Genomic DNA, 14,648 nt, shown 5'->3' with positions numbered 1-14,648 from the left:
ACATTTATATCCCACCTTTCTTCCATTGTGGAACTCAAGGTGGCTACATGTGGTTCCCAGGCTGCCTCATGTGCCTTCAGACCATGTCTTGGTTGAATTAAGATTGAATGGAACAGTTGGTTTCACTCCACAAAGAGTTTTGGCAGAGTCAGGAACAGATCTTGAGCTAATTTTGTTCCTTGGAGGTGGGAGGGGAGAGTACAAGAATTATTTTTTTATTTCCTTAACTCCAAAAGGTCGTGGCTTGATAGCACAAAGCATACTACCCATAATGTTGTCACAGCCTCTTTTACTTTAGCCTTAAATATGAAGGAAGGATAAATTTACCAGAGAAAAATATCGGATCAGAAGCTGATGCATACTGTTTGCAAACCGGGTTGTAAGCCCTGGAGCCTGACAGAATTTCCTGTTTAAAGATGAAAAATTACTTAAGTGGCCTTGGGAGAAATAAAAACAGCCTTGTAATTCAGCACTTGGCTGATCACTTGTGGCAAGTAACAATTGGCTACAGAGATCAGGCACCTTCATTGTCATGGCTGCTGGTGGAGAGGACAAAGTTGCTTGCATAGCCTACGTAGTCAGTGCTATAGAGGCTGCATGTGCAGCTCTCTCCTTCCCCCTTATAGAATGGAGAACTAGTGTGGACGCTATTAACCAAAAGCACATGATTTTGCTTTTGCTGGGCTGTACCATTTTGGCCTCCAGGTGGAGAACTGCATGCCTGAATTCTCTCTCAAATAATAAAACAAACCCTTCTTGTACAAGGGGGTTCCTGACATGTACCTACTGTGTGTAAAAGGTGAGTTTTTAAATATGTTCCAACTGTTTCTATTTCAGCTTTTTTGAGTATGTCTACTCAAAACCATATATGTTGCTTTTTGTCATCATACCCCTGTCCTAACTACAGCAGTAAGAGGCTTGGCTGGTGGTTGCAGCAGCAAGGTGGGTGAGGAGGGAAGTGGAAAAGAGGCATGGAGCAGTCAGTGGGTGAAGGATGAACTAAAAGTTGTTCTAGCACTCCACAAAGCTCCACACCGCGGGGTATGGGACTGGTAGGAGTTGTGGGAGGCAGAAGTGACTGCGAAAAATCAAGATGGGAGTGTACTTACAGCTGATTTAATCACAGGCACCTCAAGGAACACTGCAAGAGTGCATTACCCATCACGTCCTCTTTATAAGAAGTTGGCTCTGAGCCTCAATTCACCAGTCATATCAGGTCACTTTTGGTGCTTTTTTTTTTTTTTTTAAAGAATCACAGAGTTGGTATTTAAGAAGCTAAAAAACAAGACCTATGTTTCTGCGAAGCACTACACATCTTGGAAAGATTTCAGACATCAGCATAAGAAAACAATTAGCAATCCTATTCCTAGAAAACATTTGGTTTAGATCCAAATGGGATGGAATGGACAATTTAAGGCAAATGGATGTGGCTCCCTCTCAAGTCTATATGCTTTCATACAAACCTGGCTGGCCTGGAACAGAACATTTTCATAATATGGAACTGGCTTTAACATTTGTTCCTCATTCTACACATGCATGTTGTCTTGGATCTCATTTCCCCCCTTTATTGTATTTATCATTACTGAAATATACAACATTGGCTCCCTGGAAATTAGTCCGTTGTGTGTCTGTCTGACAGCCGGACAATTTTCCCGCCCAGCACACTATTCTTAACCATCCATCAGCTGAAGGAAGATTCTTGGATGCTGCAAATCTTTATGAGGCTCTGAAGGATTAAGCCAGATATTCCTCTCTCTGCTCCTCCACCCCACCCACCCCCACCCCATTCTTTTTCTTCCTTTCAACTGGAGGGAAGGAGCCTTGTGCCAGCTCAATAGTAATTAGAGTGAACAGCGGCTTTTAAGCAGTCAAAGCTCATGTTACCACTGAGACACAAGAATGATCTAATCAGACGCTGGGGTCAGATAACCAAAAGAAAAGAAAGTCTTTAAAGAAGATCATAACAGTTTGTATCTGCTCTGAGATTAGGCTGTGCTACCTGCCTGCATCCTAAAGGAAAGGCTCTTGGGGGTCATGTCAGGTGATGAGTTGGATAAAGGCATGGTGGAGAAGAGGTTACATTACAGTTGAAAGACATAAATGAAAACACCACACCATTAAAACTGTAATCATATCTGAGGGGCAACAACCTGTTCTGATTTAGTCCATCAAAGCAGAATGTTCCCAGCTTCTGTTGCACTAGCCACTCTTCTCATGTGAACCTCAAGAAACACACAAACACTCTTCCCATGCTATCAAGACTACACTGTCTTTACAGGAATTTTGAAAGAGTCCATTGATGGAAGGGCTACCATTAGATTCCTGAAACTGTTCCAGAAGTGTACTCCCATCAGACAGATGCACCATGAATCCAGGTATACTTTTTTGCAAGTATTAGTCAGCAAAATCTGTAGAACCTAGCTCCATAGGACACTGCAGTGGTCAGTATTTTTTTAAATACTTTTTATTCTATTTTTTAACTTTATAAATTAAATAAACAATACCAACAACCTAATCAATAACTACAATTTCCCAACAATACAGTATTCTTAAGAGGACACAGCAATAACGGAAAAGAAAGAGAAAACAGAAGGAGAAGGAAGAGAAAAAACACATAAAATATAAAGAATTATTTAAAGAAATTAAATTTAAACTCCATTACACAGAAACTTCAAATCCCATTCTGCTTAAAAATTATACCTATAACATTGGCAATATTACAATTCAGTACAGCATAAATAATCAGCCTAACATTTCAATATCATATCATCAGTCTTATACCAAGGAAGCAGGCCTACAATTCATTTCCAGTAATCATATATTGCCCTTCAGCTAACATATAGTAATAAAGGTTAACAATTTAACCAGCCAAAGATCTTACAAACCAGTAATAATGATAACAATAATTTTAAAAGGAGATTTAAAAGGATAAATAATAACAATAACAACAACAAATTGGTCAGTATTTTTTTAAAAAAAATACTGGTCAGTATGTTTTTAAAGATTAGATATTCATGAAGACTAGCCTCATAAATGGCAATTTTCCAAGATGCAATTTAAAATGGTCAGAAAGTATGACTAAATATTCCACTGTTGGAAACGATGTCCAGTGAAGGCCTGTTTATTTACCCATTATACTTTTCCTACATAGAAAGCAATTCTGTATAGAAAAACAAAAACAAAGCTAGCTAAGATTGTTGCAATGAAATGCACATGATTACCTACCTGGTTTCAATCTTTTTCCTACAAAAAAAGTGATTCCCATGTAGGAAAAGCTTTATATGTAAAGTAGCCCCAATAACTGCTTAACAGATTACGCTATAATTGTGTTGTGGTTTCTTGGCATTCTTTTTTTATGTTTCCTGCACAGGTTATTGTCAGAGGTATGATAATGGAGAGGATGAATCATTGATAGGAACTCTTATAGCAATTCTTATCAACCAACAGGCATTCAAAGATGACATAGTCCTTTTCCAAGACCAGAGGCAGATTGGGAGTAGAGCAAAAGACTCATGCATGAAAACCAGAGAGAAACTTCTCTTCAAAACAATCTCAACTATAGCGACATCACTGTCTGGAAACTAAGACTATATAAACTAAGCAATAAGAATAGCAGTCTTTCTTTCTTTCTTTCTTTCTTTCTTTCTTTCTTATTTATTTATGGTGAGTGTGTGCACACCCACACAAAATCAAGGATAAGCTACATCTGGGCAGATAACATGATGGGAAACTTGAGAGAAGCTGGAGGGAAGGTTAAAAGTAACATCACTTCTTATTGCTATCGTTAAATTCCAATAACTTGAAACATGCTTCTGTTACATTCAACCAGTGCATTAAAACCTATTACTATTACTACTAGTGCATTTTTATTCTGCCCTTCCTCAAAGCAACTCCATGCTTCAAATGAACATGTTTCCCCTTCCCCACATTTTATCCTCAGAATAACTCTGTGGGTTACACTGTAGGTTAGGCTGAGATGTGGTGACTTGTTCCAGATCACCCAGAGAGCTTCATAGCTGAGTGGGGATTTGAACCTGTGCCTCCTCGCTCCTAGTCCAACACTCGAAACCACTATACCACACTCTCATGTTTTCTAGTGGGGAAGAACTGTACACATATCCCATCCTCCATATATTATGGAGTGTTTCATCATCCTCATTTCAGCCATCCATGTAATTATCTATCAATTATTATTCCCATGTTATATATTGTTTTCCAGGGAGGAAGAGCCTGACTTGCAATGCCATGTGTAGGCTGAGACTTGAACATGGCCTCCCAAGGGCATGTCTTTCCCACCAGACCGTACACACACAGTCCTTTATGCTCAAGAGGAAAAGTGTTATGCACACTTACAGCACCAGATAAAGTTGCTATTACTACTGAAGGCAACAGCTCTGTACCACACAGCTAAGCATTCCTATGACACTTTGGGAGGTTGACCCTGCAAAAGCATTCTTTGCATCTCCTTTCAGATCAGGGGATACAAGCTTGCTCAAATACTAGAAGTGAACTGCTTCAGAATTTTGTTTTATAAATCCCCTTTTGGGTGCTCAAGAAGATGTACAACACATACTAAAACCAATCATACAATCACAATATTAAAAACTAAATTCACATTTTTCGATGTAGAAACAAAGATATTTGGAGGATGAAACCCACCCAGGAACGTTTTATCTCTAAAAACAAAGAATTTAGATGAATTACACAGATCATCCCTGGGTCATGCATTAAAGTAGTAAAGTGGCCCTCCCAGCCCATATACACATACCCACATCCTGCTATTTGCTTGTCTCTTAGTTGCTCTGCTGTAAGTGCTTCAAGGTGTGCTAGCATATGCAGAAGTAAATACATCATGGAACAAGGCTCTCTGATTACACACATGCAGTAAGACAACGCCACTCCAGATGGATCCAGAAGACTTTAAATGGTTGAGATCAAAGTACAAATAGGTAGTAAGAAGAGTAAATCCTCCCCCAGGACTGCTATTTTTTTTTAAGTGCATATGAATTGCATTCAAGCAATCAAAGTGACATCTGGTGACATCACGGAACAGAGGGCCAATATTAAGTTCTGTAATTCTAACCAGGAAGGAGGTGTTCACTTTTAACTATATAGTCTGCACACATTTCCTTCCTCACACTCCACCTCCTAAAACATATACAGAGTGGTACAACAAAGGCATACCTCTTAGTCAGTTATTATGTTAAAGTTTGCTAAACATGTATCAGCCCGCAGTCTCAATATGGGCTGGATCATTGTGTTCTAGTTTGTCATGTATACCACCAAGCGATTTTATTATATTTAGCGATATAGAAGTGCCACAAATAAAATAAATAAATACATGGATGCCTACTATGCAGACGCCGCATAGTACTTAAGATGACCATGTGAATTTCAGCTGCTGGCAATATGTCTGCTAGACAGCCATGACCAGTAGGGTTGTCAATCAAATTTTTTTTTTAGTTGATCAATCATCTGCATTGTATCCAATTAAACAGTTGATTAAAATAAAATGTGTGTACATTATAAGAATGTAAATTCAAGACACTAAAGTGTAAAGCAACTTACAACATAATAAACAAGAGCTACCAGACATGGTTCAAAGGAAAATATTAAAAACAGGCTGCTTTCACTAAACAGTAACACATCAGAACCAAAACAGCCTTATCTAAAACTGTTACCTTTAAATTGCTGTCCTGCCCATTAAATTCTGTCCTCACCAAACAATCAACTAAAGCTTTAGTTGATCAATCTATCTATTAAAGCTTGAAGCCCTACTCATTATGTACAAACTCTTGTCTATCTCATTAGCAAACGTACTCTCACTGCCAGTCTTACATGCAGGGCTAGGAAAAGAGGCCAGGGGTGAATCACGCATTGCCTCCCCAAAATGTTATCCCATCCAGCTCCATACCCCAAAACTACCTCTTCCCTTGTGTTGTCACCTCTCTTTTGAATCCCCTCCCCCTCTGAATCAAGGAGGGTGGGCTAGGCTGGATGCTAGAGATTAGATTGCATCTGTCTGGATATAAATAATTTACTGCTTGATGGTCAGAGTGAATTTAATTAGTCCTTGTTCTCCTGATAGAATCAGCCCACCGCTGCTAGAGCATTTCACTCTGAATTAGCCTGAAAAGGCCTAACGAGGCAGTGCTAATTTTACACACACGACATCCCCACACCCCCACTGCCTCCCAAAAAAGAAAGAGGCATGTTGCAAAGTGTGCACTGCTTGCACAAGCTGTGGGGCTCATTATCACTGGTATGGCACAGATTTAAAAATACCCCCAAGAAGAAGAGTGTGTGGGGGGGGGGGTGGAGGGAGGGGATTGCACAGAATGGCCACCAGTGGAGGAGGGAACACTTAAGATACTTACAGACGTGGTTGGCCTTCCCTTCTGCTTCATTCATCATGAGCAGAAGCAGCATCACCCCTCCAGCTATAGAGAAAAACCAGAAGACAAGGAAGGAGGAGGGGGCTTCAGGAGTGGGGGAAGTCCTGCTACTGTCCCTCCAGCAAGAAAAGCATTTCAAATGACAGTGCTTGTTTGCAGGAACAATAAGCTGCACACCAAGTCTCCATAATCTACACAGGAGAAAAACGGGGAGTGAGGATGCCAAGATGCTTGCTGTATCCTAAAGCTCTGGGTACCCTGTTTCCTGCCACCACAGGGAGAATCATAACTAGCAGTTTCTGCGACGAACAGGAGCTGAGGTGCTGAAGGGGGAGAAGGACTGTCTGTACTATTGCCCCTTTAGCAATACCCACACTGCTGCAGATTCCCAGAACACCAGATAAAGGAGGAAAGCGAGCTCACAGCATGGCCACGCCAAGATTAGCGTCCAAGGGAAGAACCCTTTGCCACCCCCCTGCAAAGCCAAGCAGGGGCAACCCTATCCAGCTCCTCACACAGCCAGTCCTTGACCACAAAGCAGAGGATAAGGCTGCCTCTAGAGCTGCACTGCAGCTGCCCTTGTTATCTCTTGGCAGACTGGATATTCACAGAACCTCTGCTTCAAGCTTTCACAGCTTGGTTTAAATGAAGGAAGTAGAGCAGCGGAATTTCCAGTGAGCCTGGAAAAGAGCCAATCCCTTTTCTTCCCCTCCCCCTGTAAGCACACATTGCCCTGCCCCTCCCTTCCCCACCATACTCCAGAACTGCAGCTGCAGATGAGAATATTTCCTTTGCCATAAGGATTCAGAAGGGACGAGGAGGAAAGCCTCATTGCCTAACGGCCTCGGCTCTGCGGTAGCAAGATAGAAAGAAATGGGGCTTGCCAAGACCCAAGCAGAATATTCCCTGGCCTTCTCTCTCTGCCTGGCTAGCTCTTCGGCTACAGTTGCTAAAATCAAAGCAGAGCTAAACAGGAAGAGATGAAGATGGATGCGCCTGATCTCGTCAGCTAAGCAGGGTCAGCCCTGGTTAGTACTTGGATGGGGAACCACCTGGGTCAGCCCTGGTTAGTACTTGGATGGGGAACCACCTGGGAATCAGGCTTCCTGCACTGAGCAGGTGGTTGGACTCAATGGTCTTGTAGGCCCCTTCCAACCCTATGATTCTAAGATTAGTGTTGTTTAAAAAAGGTAAAGGTGTCCCCAACCAGTCGTGTCCGACTCTAGGGTGCGGTGCTCATCCCCGTTTCTAAGCTGAAGGTTGTTTAAACCTATGTGCTAATAAGGCTGCTCCTTTGACCCTGGCAAATCTTTGCCCGGGAAAGGAAACTTCAGACTGTATGGGCCTGTGCCTCATAGCTTACTTGGCGTTGCTAGGTCCATGTGGCCCAGGCCCCAAACCTACTTCCCAAGGCCCTGAGTGTCCACTGGTACCAACAAAGGTTTTTGTTGCCTGGAAGAATAACAGGCTTAAGCCTGTTTCCAGGACCAATTCAAAGTGCTGGTTTTAACCTTTAAAGCCCTAAAATGGCTTGGGGTCAGGTTACCTGAATGAGTATCTGCCATATTTAATTGCCCAGACATGAAGATCATCATCTGAGGCCCTCCTACAGGTGTCCCCATCAAATAAAGGGAGGTATTTGGCTGCAAGAGAGAGCACTTTTCCAGTAGTTGCACCCTGTCTGTGGAATGCCTTCCCTAGAAAGACTTGCTGTCAGGAGTGCTTCTGAGCATAGACAGTGGCATAGTAGCTCAGATTCTGAAGAGGAACCACAAAACGTGGGGGAGGAACTTTCCTGGACTCTTCCAGACAGGGAGAGACAGAGCAGAAATGTTGTGTTTCCAAGCTAACGTTTTGTCTATGAAACTGGTAGTAGCCCCAGAGTCCACCAGCACCATGACATCTCTGTCTTGGCTCTGCATCTGCACCTGGTGTCTCAGAATTCAGGCTCTCCAAGCCCCACCTCTCCCTGTTCGCTATCTCACAGGGGTGTGTGAAGAGAGGCCCTCTCCGTCCAGCTGGACTATTGAAACCTACGGAGTTGTCTCTCCCTGTCTGGAAGAGTCTGGGAAAGTTCCTCCCCGACGTTTTGCAGTTCCTCTTTGGAATCTGAGCTACTCTGCCACTGCCTATGCTCAGAGGCACCCCTGACACTTACCTGGTGCCTGCGTTATGGCCTTTTTGGCACCAGGTAAAGACCTTTTTATTCTTCCAGGCATTTTAAGGACTGTTTTTAGTGTGTTTACATCACTGCATCCTGGTTGTGTGTGTTGGGTGGAGGATAAGCCACCTTGGGAGGACTCTTGCCCTGAAAGGCAGCCAAGAAATATTTTAAATACATGAATAAATATCACTCCTCTTGAGCTTTGTGTGTCTCCTGCCCTGCATTGTGGTGCATGGAGAGGTGGCACTAAGTGTGGGGGCTTCCTAGCTTGTTCTGACTGAGTCTTCCTCTGTGTGTGTATGTGTTGGGGTGGGTGGGAGGAAAGCCTTGTGTCCCCACCACATAGAGAGATATCAGAAACTGCAGATCCCTCTACCGCCACCTCCTCTTTCCCTTTCCCTTTCCAGACCTCCTCTGTCTCCTTCCTGCTGCCCAGGCCTTGCACCATCATTCCCCTCCCTCTGATCACCACCCCAAAACCTGCCTGTTCCTTCCTTCCTTCCAGCCTCACCTTTGATTACTCTCCTTTGTAATCTTCTCCCTTCCCCCTTTTCCTCTGTCTCACTCTCCAGCCCTCTCATCACCCATCCAGCATTTTGAACTCTCTTGAATGGATCATGCACCACTTTGTTATTTTGAATTTAATATATGGAGATAATGATGAATGGGATAATTAATTGAGGGGGAATTGGTTAAACTTTGGAGCAGGATCTGGGTGGGAATTGGGGAAGTAGTTGGAGGTGACTCCCTGATTCATCCTTGGCCTAGTTTTGAATTAGTACTCTTTCAAATATTTGAAAGTCCATTTTGGTGGAAACATTGCCATTTTAAGGGGGGGTGGACTCTCTTTTGGTGGAAAGAGAATAGCACCAAAGTGATGGTTCTCCACTACTAACATGGACTACTTCATGAGCAATGGGGCAAAAAGAGGGAAACAGAGCAACTGAATAATGCAGTTTTGGAACAAACATGGGCATGACAAGGACTGGGTCCATTGTTTTCTTGTTATCTAAATGGCCCACAGCAATCAATCCTGGTGTCAGGAGTGTCCTAGCTGCCTCTTGCAGTCCCCTCCAATAGCCAACTCAGGACACAGATGACGAGGATTCTTTCCAAGGCTTTATTCCTTTATTACTTTATGACTCTTTCAGATACTAATCACTAGCGACTAAGCAAGGAACTGCACTGGGGATAGATAGCAGAGTAGCCTAAGCTCCAGGTAAGGCAGTTGGTCCCCATTTGAAGGAGAACCGCGGGAAGACTCTGAACTTATGGGCTATGGAGGGATCCTCCCTCATTCCCTTGGGTCCTCGGGACGCGACCATTGTTTTAGCACCAAACGAGCGGAGCACCTCCTTTCGGCGCCATCTGTCATCGCTCCCTGCGTCTGTGCCGAGCGTCCAGCAAGCCCCCCTCCAGCGCTCTCTCACTGCCAGGGTCACTATCTATCCCAGGAATGCTGGCAGGAGGAATCTCTGCCAGCTGCTGTGCTTGTGAGAGATGAGCGAGCTCCTCTCCCATGGATTGCTGTTCTTCCTCAGAATCAGAACTGCTCTGGGGCTCTATAGGCTCAGTTTCCACCCTGACACCTGGTTGTTTCTCTGAATGGAGAAAGAAGCAGTTGAACGTGCTTCTAGTATTCCCACCTGACACTGCCTTTGCCCAAGTGACCTGCGTCTGTCTATGCTGGATTTCAGTAAGCTCCTCTTCTTGTGCCTGCATCTAATAAAGCACCATGTAGGAGGCATACAGCACATGTTTTTTCAGCAGTCTGCTAGACCTCTGGCTTGAACGTATATAGGGGAAAGACTGTTAGTAACAGGGAGTGGCAGAGAATGACAATGCCTGCCCTCTAGTACTTATAAGAAACATAGACATGAGAGAAATTGTTCCATTAATATCATCAGGGGGTTCAGTGTTCCAAGATTCATGCCTGTATGGTGCTGTATTGGCCCAATATGAATGCCCACACTGAGCGATGGATTGGTGACTGTCAACTGTGCCAACAGTTCCAGCCTCACAATCATAGAGAGCCTAAGATTTCCCATGCCATCTCAGAACTGCCTTACCTTAAATTACAGCTGATATTTTTGAGTTTTGTAGACATTTGTATCATATCATTGCAGATTATTTCTCTAAATATCCAGAGGTTTTGCACCTTCAGGACAAGATGGTTGCATCTGTAATAGCCAAGATGAAGGCCACTTTTTCATGCCATGACATACCTAAGGAGTTAGTGTGTGACCACATCCCCTTTGCAAACGTGCTTATTTTACAGTTTGCGACTGACTAGGGTATTTCATTGATCCACTCCAGCCCAGGTTATCCACAAGCCAATGGACAAACAGAGCATAGTGTCCAAACTGTCAAGCTCCTGTTCAAAAAATCTATGATGGCTCTGGCCCCTACCTAGCCTTACTGCATCTCAGGAACACGCCAGTCACTGGGTCACAATTTGCACCGGCACAAATGCTGATGGGTCAGCTGCTGCAGAACACACTGCAAATTCCTAATGGTGCCCACGAGCAGGTAAAGACTTATCAAACACACCAGAAAAAGCACTATGATACTTGTGCATCACCTCTTCCTTCATTATCAGAAGGAGAGAGGGTCTGGATGCAGGCAGGAGATGAATGAGTTCCTACAACAGTGACACACAAAAGATCTGAGCCTCGTTCTTATGATGTAAGGACTTATGGAGGAAACACTTATAGAAGAAACTGCAGGCACTTAAGGAAATCCCATACTTCAGCTAAGACATGGTCTGATTACAGCTCACAAGAGTCTTCAGGAGAATGCCACCCTGAACTACCTGAACAATCATGTCAGGAGGTAGAACCTCTACCAGAGCCTGAAGAGGTACTTCTGCAAAAGACCACACAGACTCAAAGTGGTCAGACTGTGCACATAGCAGCAAAGTACCATGATTTCATACGGCAGAGGATGAGATGGCTAGATAGCATCACCGATGCAATGAACATGAACTTGAGCACGCTCCGGGAGAGTGCGCAGGACAGGAAGGCCTGGTGTGCTATGGTCCATGGGGTCACGAAGAGTCGGACAGGACTGAACGACTGAACAACAACAAACCTTAATTAACCTCCATAATCATCAGTTAATTCATGTTGGCTTTTTTCAGAGAAATTTATTTATTTATTAATTAAATGTATTAATCGCCCATCTGGCTAGTCACCCAGCCACTCTGCGTGATGTACAGAATATATAACAGTTTAAAACAATAAAATTCTACAGTAAAAACATATTTCTAAAAATACCCTAACCCACCCCAAATGCCTGCCTGAATAACCACATTTTTAATGATGGTGAAAGCTCATTAAAGAGGGGGCATGGCGGAGTTCCCTAGGGAGGGAGTTCCACAGAGTGGGGGCCACCACAGAGAAGGCCCTGTCCCTTGTCCTCACCAGTCTACCTGTCCTGGCTGATGGGACAGAGAGAAGGCCATCCAAGGCTGATCTTGTTAAGCAGCCTGTCTGGTGTTGCTGGAGGCGCTTCTTAAGAAAGGTTGGGCCAGAACCATATAGGGCTTTAAAGGTCAAACCCAACACCTTGAATTTGGCCCGGAAAACAACTGGTAACCAGTGCAACTCCTTCAGCACTGGAGTGACGTGATCTTGCCGGCAGCTGCCTTTAATCAGGCGAGCCGCCATGTTCTGTACCAGCTGCAGCTTCCAAACTGTCTTCAAGGATAACCCCAGGTAGAGCGCATTACAGTGTCAGGGTGGACACTGAGCCCATAGAATCCCAGAGTAGTTCTGATTCTGAGGAAGAGCAGTCGCTCCTGGGAGAGGAGCGCGCTCCTCTTTCCCAGGACCAACAGCTGACGGAGATTCCTCCCACCAGCATTCCTAGTTTAGTTAGCAGTCCAGGGAGCGACCAAGCACAGATAGCAGACTTGGTGGATGCGCGACGCAGAGAGCGGTGCCAGATGGAGGGCGCGGAAAGGAGGCGAAGTGCCAGGTTGGCGCGCAAACAACGGCTGCGCCCAGAGGCTCCAAGGGAAAAGGGGACTCTCCCTAGTCCTTAAGCTCAGGGGTCTGCCAGTAATTCCCTTTCAAACGGGGACCAACTGTTCCAACTTAGGGCATAGGTACTGTGCTGCTCAGATCTAGTTGCAATTGGTATAGTTGTTAAGTTGTAAAAGAAGAATAAAGCTTTGAAAGGAATTCCTTTGTCTGTGTCTGGACTTGGCTACTGGTTTAGACAGAGAGAGACCTCCAAGGAGCCCTTGACATACAGTAGTCTAAACGAGAGGAGACCAGGGCATGTACTACCGATGGTTGCAGATGGTCAGGAAGGAAGGGGCGTAGCCGCCATATCAGATGGAGTTGGTACAGCGCTGTCCGGCTCACAGCTGACACCTGAGCCTCCATGGACAGCTGGGAGTCCAAAATGACCCCCAGGCTGCAGACCTGGTCTTTCAACGGTAGCCGAACGCCATTCAACACCAGCTCAACATCCTCCAACCTCCTCTTGTCTCACACCAAAAGTACCTCTGTCTTGTCAGGGTTCAGCTTCAGCTTATCCCTCCCCATCCAGCCACTCACCGTCTCCAGACATTTGAAAAGGGATTCTACAGCCAACCTTGGTGAAGATTTGAACGAGAGGTAGAGCTGCGTATCATCTGCATATTGATGACACCGCACCCCAAACCTCCTGATGATAGCCCCCAGCGGCTTCACATAGATGTTAAATAGCAACGGGGAGAGGATGGAACCCTGTGGCACCCCACAAGTGAGCAGCCATGGGTCCGAAACCTCCTCTCCCAGTGCTACCCTCTGGTACCTGCCAGAGAGGAAGACCGGAACCACCGTAATATGGTGTCTCCCGTGCCCAACCCCTCCAGGCAGTCCAGGAGGATACCATGGTCAACGGTATCAAAGCCGCTGAGAGGTCGAGAACAAGGAAGGAGCATTCGCCCCTATCCAGAGCCCTCCTCATGTCATCCACCAAGGCGCCCAAGGCCACCTTGCTTTTAGCTGAGGAAGGGGGATGTGGTGTATGGTCAGTGAATGGATAAAAGGTGTCTATAGCCACTCCTCTTCCCATAGCTCAGTGGGTGGGACTTATATTCTGTGTTCTTCTCCTCCCCTCCGTCCTGTGTTTGTGAGCCTCAAGGCTATATTTGTTACCCTTAATAAATCTGTTCAACTGTTCTCAGGATGTCTGCTGTGGTGAATGGTCAGCAGAGAGGTGTGTAATCACATGAGTAATTGTACAGGGGACCAATACAAGAATACTACAACCATCATCTTGACAAACATCCATTTATCCACCATAGAGTGGTGTTGTGAGGGTATTCCAAGCACAACCTATGTCAGAACAATTGGGGAATGGGGTGAAATGCAGTAGCAACCTTCGCATAAAAGAACATGAGAGGCAAGCAGACCACTGACAAAAGGGGTAAAATTTGGATTTACACAGAACATCTGGGGAGGGAGGACATAGCTCAGTGGCAGAGCACCTGCTTTGCATGCAGAAGGTCCCAGGTTTGATCCCCAGCATCTCCAGGTAGGGCTGGTAAGACCCCAGCCTGAAACTCTGGAGAGCTGCTGTCAGTCACTGTTGACATTACTGGGCCAGATGGACCAAGGGTATGACCGAGTATAATTTAGCTTATTATGTTCCCCCAAATATATTAGAGTCTTGATTAAGACTTACCTTTAAGTTTTACCTTTTATCTAGTTTAGTTAATTGCTCAATATTCAGGGGAGGGGAGAATTGGGGCATCTATCCCTTCACTTTGCCGCTGTTCTCTTTCTTCCTACACCCCACACTTTAACTCCTTCCTCCCTTAGTGTTTTTAATGGTCAGGCCTTCTCCAACCTAGTCACCCACATGGAGAGTAGGGAGGTCCCCACCTTTCCCTTCCCTTGATCTTCTGGACATAGCTGCCATGGTTGGGTTTGGAATACCCAAGAACAGCAAACCTCCAGGAAGATGGGAAAGAGGAGAAGTGCAGGAAGGGAGCCAGAGAGCACAAAGCTGCTTGCCCCATTCTGAACCACATCTCCATTTCCAAAACCCATATAGTATAATACCTTTATTAGGCCAATTCAGAGATTTCCATT

The 14,648-nt window shown here is 44.8% G+C and overlaps 1 protein-coding gene across 1 annotated transcript in view; it reads right to left on the bottom strand.

The window, feature by feature from the left end:
• The window catches only part of RBFOX3 (RNA binding fox-1 homolog 3), a 350,747-nt gene extending 344,030 nt beyond the window's left edge, over nt 1-6,717 (bottom strand). Inside the window, exon 1 of the mRNA XM_084832352.1 lies at nt 6,378-6,717. The gene's annotated coding sequence lies outside the window, so the exon portion shown is untranslated. The remainder of the gene's footprint in view (nt 1-6,377) is intronic.
• Nucleotides 6,718-14,648: the final 7,931 nt, after the last annotated feature.

This window comes from Heloderma suspectum, chromosome 2 (genome assembly GCF_057233095.1).
Source record: "Heloderma suspectum isolate Gila_16-S chromosome 2, 16-S_ref, whole genome shotgun sequence".
NCBI lineage: Eukaryota > Metazoa > Chordata > Lepidosauria > Squamata > Helodermatidae > Heloderma > Heloderma suspectum.
The sequence above is the reverse complement of the archived record's forward strand: the minus strand, read 5'-3'. Positions and strand labels throughout refer to the sequence as shown.